Source organism: Triticum dicoccoides, chromosome 5B, assembly GCF_002162155.2.
Source record: "Triticum dicoccoides isolate Atlit2015 ecotype Zavitan chromosome 5B, WEW_v2.0, whole genome shotgun sequence".
NCBI classification, from domain to species: Eukaryota; Viridiplantae; Streptophyta; class Magnoliopsida; order Poales; family Poaceae; genus Triticum; species Triticum dicoccoides.
In genome coordinates this window covers 46,473,050-46,481,763 of record NC_041389.1, presented here as the reverse complement: position 1 = coordinate 46,481,763, position 8,714 = coordinate 46,473,050, and positions in this window count along the sequence as shown.

Genomic DNA, 8,714 nt, shown 5'->3' with positions numbered 1-8,714 from the left:
AATTTGAAAACACTTTTTTTGTTTTTTGTTTTCTTTCTTGCTTTATTTATTTTATTTTGTTTCTACTTACAACAAAATACTTATTGTCGTTTTTTTGTTTTGTTTTCTGCATTATTTATTTTCTTTTGTTTTTTGCTTTATTTTTAAATTCTTTTTGCTTTTAGTTTTAGGAAAATTATAAACTTGTTACTGCCATTACTTTTCAAATTTGAAAACACTTTTTTTGCTTTTTTGTTTTCTTTCTTGCTTTATTTATTTTATTTTGTTTCTACTTACAACAAAATACTTATTGTTGCTATTTTTAATTATTACGAGGGCTGAACCATAAGACATTAAAGCATTTCAAATGAACTCTGAAAAAGTTGAAAGTTGGCATGGTATCATAAATTGACCCACACATAGCATGTACATATACAAAATGGACAATGGTATCATACTCGTCAGTTACAAAGTTGGCATGGTATCATCATAATAGTTGCGGGAGAAAGTCTTCACTTTTTCTTCGCTTGTGTCAATTGCTTATTGCGCCATAACCATGGATAATCTTCATCGTTTATCAGGATGTTGGGGTCAGCCTTGACTTTGAAGGGAGGAATTTCATGAAACTTTTCATAATCTTCAGACATGTCTGTCTTGTCCTCCACTCCCACGATGTCCCTTTTTCCTGAAAGAACTATGTGGCGCTTTGGCTCATCGTATGATGTATTCGCTTCCTTATCTTTTCTCTTTCTCAGTCTGGTAGACATGTCCTTCACATAGATAACCTGTGCCACATCATTGGCTAGGACGAACGGTTCGTTAGTGTATCCAAGATTTTTCAGATCCACTGTTGTCATTCCGTACTATGGGTCTACCTGTACCCCGCCTCCTGACAGATTGACACATTTGCACTTAAACAAAGGGACCTTAAAATCATGTTCATAGTCAAGTTTCCATATGTCCACTATGTAACCATAATATGTGTCCTTTCCCCTCTCGGTTGTTGCATCAAAGTGGACACCGCTGTTTTGGTTGGTGCTCTTTTGATCTTGGTCAATCGTGTAAAATGTATTCCCATTTATCTCGTATCCTTTCCAAATCGTAACAGTCGAAGATGGTCCCCTAGACAACAAGTACAGCTCATCACAAACAGTGTTGTCACCTCTGAGACGTGCTTCCAACCAACTACTGAAAGTCCTGATGTGTTCACATGTAATCCAGTCGTCGCACTGCTCCGGGTGTTTGGAGCGCAGACTGTTCTTGTGTTCATCGACATACAGGGTCACCAAGGTAGAGTTCTGTAGAACTGTGTAGCGTGCTTGAGACCAAGAATATCCGTCCCTGCATATTATTGAGTCCCTTCCAAGCGTGCCTTTTCTAGTCAGTCTCCCCTCATACCGCGATTGAGGGAGACCTATCTTCTTAAGGCCAGGAATGAAGTCAACACAAAACCCGATGACATCCACTGTTTGATGGCCCATGGAGATGCTTCCTTCTGGCCTAGCGCGGTTACGGACATATTTCTTTAGGACTCCCATGAACCTCTCAAAGGGGTACATATTGTGTTGAAATACGGGGCCCAGAATGACAATCTCGTCAACTAGATGAACTAGGACGTGCGTCATGATATTGGGAAGGATGGTGGGAACACCAGCTCGAAACTGACAAGACATTGCACCACATCACTCCTTAGCCTTGGTATGATTTCTGGATCGATCACCTTCTGAGAGATTGCATTGAGGAATGCACATAGCTTCACAATGGCTAATCGGACGTTTTCCGGTAGAAGCCCCCTCAATGCAACCGGAAGCAGTTGCGTCATAATCACGTGGCAGTCATGAGACTTTAGGTTCTGAAACTTTTTCTCTGCCATATTTATTATTCCTTTTATATTCGATGAGAAGCCAGTCGGGACCTTCATACTAAGCAGGCATTCAAAGAAGATTTCCTTCTCTTATTTGGTAAGAGCATAGCTGGCAGGACCTTCATACTGCTTTGGAGGCATGCCGTCTTTTTCGTGCAAACGTTGCAGGTCCTCCCATGCCTCAGCTGTATCTTTTGTCTTCCCATACACGCCCAAGAAGCCTAGCAGGTTCACGCAAAGGTTCTTCGTCACGTGCATCATGTCGATCGAAGAGCGGACCTCTAGGTCTTTCCAGTAGGGTAGGTCCCAAAATATAGATTTCTTCTTCCACATGGGTGCGTGTCCCCCAGCGTCACTCGGAACAGGTAGTCCGCCGGGACCCTTTTTAAAGATTACGTGTAAATCATTGACCATAGCAAGTACGTGATCACCGGTACGCATGGCGGGCTTCTTCCGGTGATCTGCCTCGCCTTTGAAATGATAGCCTTTCTTTCGACATTGATGGTTGGTCGGAAGAAATCGACGATGGCCCAGGTACACATTCTTCCTGCAGCTTGCCAGGTATATACTATCGGTGTCAAGTAAACAGTGCGTGCATGCCTGGTATCCCTTGTTTGTCTGTCCTGAAAGGTTACTGAGAGCGGGCCAATCGTTGATGGTCACGAACAGCAACGCATTTAGGTAAAATTCCTCCTATTTGTGCTCATCCCACGTACGTACACCGTTTCCAGTCCACAGTTGTAAAAGTTCTTCAACTAATGGCCTTATGTACACATCAATGTTGTTGCCGGGTTGCTTAGGGCCTTGGATGAGAACTGGCATCATAACAAACTTCCGCTTCATGCACATCCAAGGAGGAAGGTTATACATACATAGAGTCACGGGCCAGGTGCTGTGATTGCTGCTCTGCTCCCCGAAAGGATTAATGCCATCCGCGCTTAAAGCAAACCATACGTTCCTTGGCTCACTTGCAAACTCATCCCAGTACTTTCTCTCGATTTTTCTCCACTACGACCCGTCAGCGGGTGCTCTCAACTTCCGGTCTTTCTTACGGTCCTCACTGTGCCATCGCATCAACTTGGCATGCTTTCGGTTTTTGAACAGACGTTTCAACCGTGGTATTATAGGAGCATACCACATCACCTTCGCAGGAACCCTCTTCCTGGGGGGCTCGCCGTCAACATCAACAGGGTCATCTCGTCTGATCTTATACCGTAACGCACCGCATACCGGGCATGCATTCAGATCCTTGTACGCACAGCGGTAGAGGATGCAGTCATTAGGGAATGCATGTATCTTCTGCACCTCCAATCCTAGAGGGCATACGACCTTCTTTGCTGCGTATGTACTGTCGGGCAATTCGTTATCCTTTGGAAGCTTCTTCTTCAATATTTTCAGTAGCTTCTCAAATCCTTTGTCAGGCACAGCATTCTCTGCCTTCTACTGCAGCAATTCCAGTACGGTACCGAGCTTTGTGTTGCCATCTTCGCAATTGGGGTACAACCCTTTTTTGTGGTCCTCTAACATGCGATCGAACTTCAACTTCTCCTTTTGACTTTCGCATTGCGTCCTTGCATCGACAATGACCCGGCGGAGATCATCATCATCGGGCACATCGTCTGGTTCCTCTTGATCTTCAGCAGCTTCGCCCGTTGCAGCATCATCGTGCACATCGTCTGGTTCCTCTTGATGTTCAGTAGCATCACCGTATTCAGGGGGCACATAGTTGTCATCGTACTCTTCTTCTTTGCCGTCTTCCATCATAACCCCTATTTCTCCGTGCCTCGTCCAAGCATTATAGTGTGGCATGAAACCCTTGTAAAGCAGGTGGGTGTGGAGGATTTTCCGGTCAGAGTAAGACTTCGTATTCCCACATATAGGGCATGGACAACACATAAAACCATTCTGCTTGTTTGCCTCAGCCACTTCGAGAAAATCATGCACGCCCTTAATGTACTCGGAGGTGTGTCTTGAACCGTACATCCATTGCCGGTTCATCTGCATGCATTATATATAATTAAGTGTGTCAAAAATCATTACAGAACACTAAAACCAAATTAATAGAAGTTCATCATCACACTAAAATCAAAGTACATACATAGTTCTCATCTAACAACATAAAGCTCTGCAAAGCATCTAAATTAATTAAACCATACACTGAAACTATGTAAAACATTTTAATGCGAAAACAAATGCGATCATAATCGCAACCAATGTAACAACTGATCCAACGGCATAATGATACCAAGCCTTGGTATGAATGGCATATTTTCTAATCTTTCTAATCTTCAAGCGCATTGCATCCATCTTGATCTTGTGATCATCGACGACATCCGCAACATGCAACTCCAATATCATCTTCTCCTCCTCAATTTTTCTAATTTTTTCCTTCAACAAATTGTTTTCTTCAACTAAATTTAACCTCTCGACAATAGGGTCAGTTGGAATTTCCGGTTCAACAACCTCCTAGATAAATAAAATCTATGTCACGTTGGTCGGCATAATTGTCATAAACAATAAATGAACCAATAGTTATGAAAAGATAATATATACCACATCCAAATCATAGACAGGACGAGGGCCGACGGGGGCGGATACCAAAACCATCGCACTATATAAGATGCAATAATAAAAGTAAGAAAATTATACAAGTATCTATACAAACATACAAGTAAGAGGCTCACCACGGTGGTGCCGGCGACGAGATCGGCGCGGGCGATCGACGGCGGTGAAGACGAGGACGGGACGTGACGGACCGCTAAACCTAGACAAATATTGAGGAAAATGGAGCTTGGAGGTGGAGCTTGGAGAGGAGAAAGCTTAAGTAGTGTGGCTCGGACATTCCATCGAACACCTCGTATGCATAGGAGGTGAGCTAGAGCACCACAAAGCTCCCTCCTCACATGCCACGAAAAACAGAGTAGTGAGAGTGCTCTGCTCGCGGGGTATATATAGGCAACTAATTGGTCCCGGTTCGTGGCTTGAACCGGGACTAAAGGGAAGCCTTTGGTCCGGTTCAGGCGACCAACCGGGTCCAATGGTGGTGGGCCAGGAGCAAGGCACATTGGTCCCGGTTCGTCCCACCAACCGGGACCAAAAGGTCCAGACGAACCGGGACCAATGGCCCACGTGGCCCGGCCGGCCCCCGGGGCTCACGAACCGTGTCCAATGCCCTCATTGGTCCCGGTTCTGGATTGAACCGGGACTAATGGGCTGACCCGGTCTGGACCATTGCCCCCTTTTCTACTAGTGAATACAACTCATAGTCCAACTGTAACCTACCTTGTACACAATATTCGACACAACTTTAACAAACTCCACCTTGGCGAATATTCTCCACCACCTTGAATTCGTCCATGCGTCAAACTTCCATGTATATTGGACTTGAGCTTATCACATGATCACCGCTGCTACTCCAAAGAATCCATATGACTCCACCTGCAACTTGTAGTCCCTTCTTTTTTTTGACCACAGTCAACACCCAAGCAAAATTAAGTTCCTTGTCACTCTAGTTTGAGCTCCCAACTTCCAGAGTATCCATCCAACGCCATCACACACTGATCACTGACCTGCGTGAAAGTGAACAACTCACATATTGGATGTCACAGATAAGAGTTACCTGAACTCAACATCACTGCTCCTTTCTTGACCGCCTGTCTGAAACATGAAGAAATTTTACCGTTGCTTGTAGTCATTCCGAGTCAAATTCGCAGTTGTCTCACCACATGTATGACCACCAGAGCCCTGGTCCGTCTCCATGCACCATGCGTACCGCACGCCTCGCCTCTATTACCGCGTCGAGCCTTCGCTGTCCCGGTCGAGTCTCAAGGGTCGTGAACCCACACCACTCAACCCCGCTTCAGAGTACCATTGGTCATCCTCGACCGATGACGAGTTTCACGCTTCCATCAAACCACTGGGCTCCAGTCCGAACTGCGTGTTACTCGCTTTTTTTTCCGCTGAATAGGCTTCGACTCTCTGTGCACTTACGCCGTAGCCCCTCAATCGAGCTCCACCTTCAACATGACTCCATGGCAGATGATCGGTCCACCCTCGCGCCTCGTCGACTTCAAGCTCCATGTATACACCACCTTGAGTCAATCCCGCGCCATAGTCTTGTCGAAGCCGCACAAGCCCAGGGCATGTGCACCACGTGTTTCCACGCCCAGAAGTCGGTCACCATCAGCATCACGCTCCTACGTCGTCTTCGCCGATCCCACCACCGTCTTCTGTACCAACCGACTTGCGTCGATCCGCCAGACTGGCAAGTCTGACCCAGCCGAACTTTCCTGACTGCAACCATCTGCAACTCCTCACAATCCTCATCGTCCGTCTGGCTTGACATCCCGCAACGCCTTCAAGCATTCTTGTTGTGCCAACAATCTTTCACCCATGTCTGCCATAACCCAAGGTTTTCAGTTTTGTCAAACTTCTCCACCTCAAACCTAGTACCCGGTGGTGCCATGGTTCTTTGTATGGCTGACCGTGCGAAAAAATAACCGAACAGTTTTCCCGTGATCCCTAAGTACACGACCAAAACCTCCGCATAGTACTAGCACAACCAACCAAGAGTTGGTCTTCACGTGATGGCTCACTTGCCTCAACTCCAATGCGTACCCTTGCTTTGTTAATGCCTTTTACTTTCCGATGCACTTCGTTTAGAGCAGCCTTGATGTTGCACGTCTCTCTCGGCCACCAGGAGAACACTCTCCTCCAGGGACTCGGTCCCCTTTTTTTTCTAAACAAATCCCCAAACGTGCAAGCCTACACATCCCAGAGCACGACACTTATCCGGCTGCCTCGTTCGCGTGTCTCCAGCTTTCCACAACTGAACCGAGATCTGCCGCTCCCGTTGCGAGTTGTACCGGCCGCTCCGTGAAATTAGGATCGCACAGGGGATCAAGGAGGCGATCGGGGTTTCCTTGCACGCCGCCCGTGACGCCGCCGGTTCCCTCTCTCTCCGTTGGCCGCTCCGGCGGCGGGAGGGAGGGGAACCTCGGGTCTGTTCGCTTGCTATGTGTGTGGTAGGATTAGGGTTAAGGAAGACGCTGCCGAGGCCATTGCGGTGGTGTCGCGTCGGAATAAGTTTCTCCGGGCTCTGTTCGCGGTCAGGCGAGGCTTTTGCCTTTGTCTAGGAGCTAGCGGAGTTGGGGATCCCTGGATCTCGTCGAGGTCGCGGGCTATGGTGGGTGGAGGTCCATCGGCATTGGCCGTTTGGGTTCTCAGATGGGCGGTGGATGCTGGGAGACAAAGACCCTTCTTCTTCCTTGTTGGTATGATTTGCTACTGCTGTTCTTCTCCTTCCTCCGCGCTGATGCTGGTGGGAGATCCTGTTTTGTCCGGGCGGATGGCCCGGCCGCGATGCTGGACCGGTCGGATGACTCCAGTTCTCTTCCTTCCGGAAGGGACACTTTTCACGGTACTCAAAACCAAAGATGGCGACGGCTGTCGCAGGTATGTTGGATTGATATTCATGCCCTCTCAGTGCTGGTGTCGAGAAAGGAAGAAGCAGCGGGGCGGCAATTGTACCGTGGTCGAAGATGATGACCTGTTTGCGACTGGTTGCAGATCTTCTGCTGCAGGGGTCTTCTCTCAAGATTCAGGGATGATGACACAGGGCTCCGGAGATCTTCTTGTGTTATGTTTGTCTTAGGGTACTCTAGGTGTTCATGTTCCTTTGTGTTTGTATTTCAGTGTGCTTATAAGAGTCAACTAGTTTGTTCTGATTCGTGGTGTGAATGAAACAAATTTCTCAAAAAAAAAAAGCTTTCCACAACTGAACTGACCTGCTTTCTCTATACGTGTCCCGCTGTTGTACGACTCATCGATCTACCAAAGACCACCATCGTACACGCCGCCCGCCGAGTTCCACGCTGCCGCCGCCGCGTGATACGCTCCTGCCGCTGCATGCTCTAGACGATTTCACCGCCGCCGTATTGCTCCTTCTCGATCTCGTCTGATTGCAGCCATCGGACGGCTTCCACAAAAAATTCCCAATCGATTTCGATACTGATTTCTTCGTATACCATCTTTGCGCGAACTGACGACGATCCATCCTCTAAATCAACCATCAACGACCTTCGGACAACCTAGCTCATGATACCACTTGTTAGAATAAATCTGAGGCACACCGTCGATCATCCGAGGACCAAGCAATGACACAAGCACGACACCGAGATTTGTTAACGAGGTTCACCGATATGCCTACATTCCCGGGGCCTGATTATGGGCGCTCCTCCCCATGACACCGCTACAATACCGCACCCGGTCGCCCTGGACACCGGCACATGCCACTGGCTTCCCCTGCGTTCCGGTGTTATTATATTGGCATAGGTTACATCGTGTGTCTACCCTCGCTATATAAGAGAGGTCTAGGATACAAGTGTCCTACTAGGACACGACTCCACATCCTATGTAAACACAATACAACTCATAGTCCAACTGTAACCTACCTTATACATAATATTCGACACAACTTTAACACACTTCTCGGGAATAGCGTGGCTAGCGTTTGATTCCGTTGATGATCGTGTGGGCAGTTCCCAAAGGTACGTGTCCACCACCACTTTGTATAATACCATGTCTAAATGTATAATATCATGTCTAAATGATCTAGAAAAATCAGATAAGACCACAACCTTCACGCATAAATCTTACCTTTGCAGGTCCCCTAGTAACAAGTGTAATTTTTAGAGGCCATAAAAAAATCCAAAATAACCAAGGGAAAGAAACACTTATGGGCCTAGTATCTGTTTATTTGAAGTACTCAATTTTATGTTTACAGCTCTGGGTCCTTGTACTATTACTTGTGAAGAAACAATGGCCTCAAATGAAGCAAGCCTTCATTAATTTGTTATGACTATTTTCATTG